Source organism: Coregonus clupeaformis, chromosome 36 (assembly GCF_020615455.1).
Source record: "Coregonus clupeaformis isolate EN_2021a chromosome 36, ASM2061545v1, whole genome shotgun sequence".
NCBI lineage: Eukaryota > Metazoa > Chordata > Actinopteri > Salmoniformes > Salmonidae > Coregonus > Coregonus clupeaformis.
Window position 1 is genome coordinate 32603990 of NC_059227.1, and position 5885 is coordinate 32609874.

Below are 5885 nucleotides of genomic sequence, written 5' to 3' on the forward strand. Positions count from 1 at the left end.
CTCTCAAGCTCTTTGGGGCATGGTTTTGAGCTCAGTCATCCACATGAGTGTTCACAACTAGCTAAAATGAGTTGGCTACTGTAGCAATCGCTATGCGAACGCAAGGTATCTGACGCTAGCTAGCTAGCCAGCCCAGACAGAAGAGCTAAACAATCGATAATATAATTGAAAACTGATCATAACTTGAGTGTCAATTTCAATCATGCATTGACGTCATCCACCTAAGAAACACCGATAACCTGGAAGCAGAACTGTGAGGATTTTCCCTTCACATGTGGTAAAAATCCTCAGAGTGGGGGAGCAGGGCTTTTTATGCTGTGAAGATTTTTACATCACATGCTGAGCACAGCCCTAACTCTGCTTTGCTCCCTAACTAGACCATGATACCAAGCTCGCAGATTTATCTTGGACTGAGATACCATATACTGGCGTGATCCGAAATAGTGCTACATAATAAAGGTTACGAATTTAACCACGGTTATGTGAGCTAGTTGGATTGCTCCAATTCTTCTTTCTGTGTGCTTTGTTACTGGCAATGCACTCAATTAATCTGGAAAAACAACATCAAATGGAATTACTTATAGTAAGAGCCCATTTAAGCTACATCTAGAATTGCAAAAACCAGCACCCTTAGTAAAGGTGGAAACATAATCTGATCTAGTCAGTGAGACTCGTTGTGGTCCAATATATTCCCCACCACATTCACACCACACCTTGAAATAAGTTTAAATTCACGTTTCGCAGCAAGTGAGTACATGAGACATAACATACACAATGATACACAATGACAACAACACAATGATACTGAATACAATGGCCCAGTTCATCAGTCATGGGCTGATAGCCATTAATATAGACACACAATACTAATGATCAGCATTAGCAGCATAACTTTCATTATATTGCACTGAGTATACCAAACATTAGGAACACCTTCCTAATATTAAGTTGCATCCCCTTTGGCCCTCAGAACAGCCTCAGTTCGTCGGGGCATGGAGTGGACTCTACAAGGTGTCGAAAGCGTTCCACAGGGATGCTGGCCCATGTTGACTCCAATGCTTCCCACAGTTGTGTCAAGTTGGTTGGATGTCCTTTGAGTGGTGGACCATTCTTGATACACACGGGAAACTGTTGAGCGTGAAATACCCAGCAGCGTTGTAGTTCTTGAAACACTCAAACTGGTACGGCTGGCATCTACTACAATACCCCGTTCAAAGGCACTTCAATCTTTTGTCTTGCCCATTCACCCTCTGATTGGCACACGTACATAGTCCATGTCTCAAGGCTTAAAAATCCTTCTTTAACCTGTCTCCTCCCCTTCATCTACACTGATTAAAGTGGAATTAACAAGTCCCATCAATAAGGGATCATAGCTTTCACCTGGATTCACCAGGTCAGTCTATGTCATGGAAAGAGCAGGTGTTCTTAATGTTTTGTACACTCAGTGCATATTGGAATACTCCAATATATGGTATATCAGTACCAGACCAATATGTGAGCTTGGTATCATGGTCCAGTGAGGCAGCAAAGTACAGTCAAGGCTGAGCTGAGCACACTCACTGTTGCAGGGTTCCTCTGTCCACTCCAAGGGAAGCGGAGGCAAAACCAAGCACTACCAACCTGACCCCATTAGAGCGGGCAACATTGCCAGGAACAATAGTACCTAGCAAAAGTGCTGGAAGATGCCAACTGGCAGCGGCTTGGTACAGTGGGGGAGACTGCATGAAACAATGCCCCAGAATGGCCTATAAACCGCCCTGAGGTGGGGTGACTTCTGTAGAAAGGAATTCCTACAACCACTGCAAATGGCATAGAGATTAGATCTATACTTCCTGTTGTATTTGGTAATTTTTTCCACATTCCAGTGTGATCTGATTATGCCAACTGTCAATTTGAACTTTTAATCTTGTGTAGTTATCTGGAATGTGTGGCATTCTGTGAAACTTGTTTGTGTCATTTCACAATGTGAATAACATGTAGGATGTGCTTATGTAGCAAATGGAGATCTGTGAAACTCCTCAGCCTGAAGTGTCACCTCTTGTGTCATTATAAAAGGCATTTTCCAGTTGCCGATGCATGGGTTGGAACCACAGGAGGTTGGTGACACCTTAATTGGAGTGGACGGGCTTGTGGTAATGGCTGGAGCGGAATTAGCGGAATGGTTTCCATGTCTTTGATGCCGTTTCTTTTGCTCGTTTCAGCCATTATTATGAGCTGTCCTCCCCTCAGCAGCCTCCACTGGTTGGAACTCTTCAGGAGGGTGGTCAGGTGGGTTTACAAGGCAGAGGTCCCATGTTCGAGCCAGGTATGAGCCCGATTGGGGGAAGTGAGCGTTCTCTACACATTTGGTAGTATGAGTACTTTTATTTGTTCCACTGTATATTTCCATTACACTTTTACACAATGTGCATCGGTAAGAGGAATCAACATTTCATGTGTGAGTACACACAGGCACATGCACACACACACACACACACACCACCGTCCCCATCCGACACTGATAATTAGCAGTGATGACAGACAAAAAAAAAAAAAAAAATTTATACCTACACCAGTCAGTGAAGACAGCAACTAAAGCCACAATAAGACTGGTCTTATATAATGTCCCTCTTCTGCTCTGCAGTGTAAACTACAGTTTTTTACAATCACTTTGGCACTAATTTCAGAACCTTGACGTCATTTTTCAAAACTCTAGACACAAAACGGTCATCACTTGTAACACAGGCTGTCCAATGTTCAAAACATTGCATTGTGCATTCATATCTTTAAAGAAATATTGCACTTGCACAATCATTGGTTCAAAAAACAAATGTATTGTGAAATACCAATGAAACGTTAATTTAGATCACCCACACACAAGCAACCGATAGTTTCACTGTCATTGTTCGTACAATCATTAAATATTGTAGTACAAAATAGGTGATACATGTTTCATTATGGTACTACATGTAAATACATCCCTGTAAAAGTACTGCAGTAGTAGAGAGAATACTACAGACACAGTGGAATCATTGAACAAAATCTGAAATATATTGATGAAAAACAATACAGTACTGTAAAACATCAAATGCAGTGTTCCTCAACTTGCTTGCTTGTACTGTAAAAAGCAAAACATAGGAGTGATTACTGTACTTCAACATTATCATCAACTCTGTCTTGTGGATTTGGCCACAGGTTCTCATCTACATCACAATGGATGTTTTCATTAGCCAAACATCTTGGAAAAAACCTTCGGGCATGGCGAATCCAGGCCTGACACTGGTCTGCCGTGATGTCATTGCATGCGTCATCCATGGCCTGGAGAAGAGTGACTTGTTCATGAGGGCGCCTATCATAAACCTTCCATCTCCATGTGGAGAAACATTTCTCAATCGGGTTAAGGAAAGGAGAGTATGGGGGTAAATACAGGGTGGTAATTTGTGCATGGGCCTGAAACCATGCTTGCACCATATGAGCATGGTGGAACCTGACATTATCCCACACAATGACATAGGTCACGCCATCAGCTCTACAGACCTGATCGAGCTCATCAAGGAAGGTTACGAGGAGAACTGCATTATATGATCCAATACGAGGTCTGCGTCCCACCACACCATCTTCTGATATAGCCGCACACATGGTAATGTTGACCCCACTTTGTCCAGGTACTTGGATGGTTGCCCGCTGGCCAATGAAATTCCGACCTCTCCTCCTTGTCTTGGCTAGGTTAAAGCCTGCCTCATCCAAATATATGAATTTGTGATGGTTGTCATCAGCATCCAGCTCCATCACCCTCTAAAAATACATTTTGGAAAGAGATTTACTGATTACTGTACAATGTAGAATTATTAGGGAATTGTATTACAACAGCCATCTTGAAACTGAACATACCTGAACATACTCAGTCCTCATTTGCTTCACTCTGTCTGCATTTCTTTCAAAAGGCACACGGTATAGTTGTCTTAAAGACACCTGGTGCCTTTTCAGCATGCGTGCAATAGTCTGCAAACTTATGGATTCCACATTGTTAAACATGTCTTCATTGTCCAAGATATGCTGCCTAATTTCTATAAGGCGAATATCATTTCTGGGCCGAACCAAATCGACCACAGCCTGCTCTTGTTGGTCAGTCAGAATTTTGCCTCTGCCTCCCCTATTTGGCCTAGTCTCAATTCTACAGGGAACATTACAGTAAGAAGACACTTGGTCACATCACCTACTCTGTGATACACATTGGTATGCAGTCATTTGACATTTGAGAGTAGCATAATGTTTAGTGCATGCTGACGACTTGCCGGTTCTCATTGCGGAATGTTCTGATTATTGAGGCCACGGTTGACCTTCTAAGGTTTGGTTGTATCATTGTAGCCGCCTCAGTCATTGTCATGCCATGATTTATGACATGGTCTACAACTATTGCTCAGATTTCATTTGACACTCTTTGCTGTTGCTACCGCTGTCTTGGTCCGTGGCCTTGTCCTCTACCACGTTCCCCCACATCTCTCAAACGAGGCCCACAACCACCTCTCAGAAGGGGTGCTTGTCCCCTGCCATTCCTTTGACCAACACGTCTTCCTCGTCTTCCTCCCATCACTGCTTGACCTCTATTGTGACCTGGATCACCTGCCAGCTCCATGTTACAGTACTTATCGCTATGTTGTTGCAAGTGGATCCCAATCAATTCTTTATATACTCTTTCCACAATGTGAACACAATCATCAGTAACAAGTTGGCAGAATTGGACAAGCAATTACAAGGGTCTGCATCCATACAGTGCAGTACTGTCAATACTGTAAATAGTCTGAAAAGGTGGTACATGGGACCATAGAAACGGTGTCTGATAAAGAATTATGATGAAATATTACATCCATAGATAATGTAGTCTAATTGGTTCATGCTCCACGCTAATTGGTGACAATGAATCTCGTTATCTTGAAACTTTCATGATCTAAACATCCTGAGTGGCGCAGTGGTCTAAGGCACTGCATCGCAGTGCTAACTGTGCCACTAGTGATCCTGGTTCGAATCCAGGCTCTGTCGCAGCCAGCCGTGACTGGGAGACTCATGGGCGGCTCACAATTGGCCCAGGGTAGGGGAGGGAACGCCCGGCATGGATGTAGCTCAGTTGATAGAGCATGGCGTTTGCAATGCCAGGGTTGTGGGTTCGATTCCCACGGGGGGCCAGTATAAAAAAAATATATGTATTCACTCTGGGTAAGAGCATCTGCTAAATGACTAAAATGAATTTTGTTTGTCTGTTTCCATACAACTATGCATTAAGAGTAATACAACAGTTACTTATCATTTTGAGCAGTTGTATCAATTGATAGTTGGATAATTGTAATGAAATTAATAGACACTCATCTGAAATGTAATGTGTGAATTGTAGTACTTTGATGTTAAATTGTGTCATATTGAACAGGTGATTTTTGTTAAATGAACAAATGATCTTAGTTTTAGTGTATTGTATCCAAGCAATTGAAAAAAGTGTTAGAGTTTTGAAAAATGTGCATTTTGATCATTGGTTGTGAGTTTTGTGTCTAGAGTTTTGAAAAATGACGTCAAGGTTCTGAAATTAGTGCCAAAGTGATTGTAAAAAACTGTAATTCATTGCTCTTTGGAAAGAATGTCTGCCCCTGCTATTCATACATCAACATTAAACTTTGTCATCTGAAGTGGCCAGCATCATATTTTACTCTAAATGTTGCTTTGGACTGGATGCCAAGGTACAAATGACAGCATGATATATACTCATTTATCATTCCCTCCCTCCCTCCCTCCCTCCCTCCCTCCCTCCCTCCCTCCCTCCCTCCCTCCCTCCCTCCCTCCCTCCCTCCCTCCCTCTTTCTGTCTCCATGGAAATCATTTGTGGCCTGTCTTACTACAGTGAAGGAGATAACTGCAGA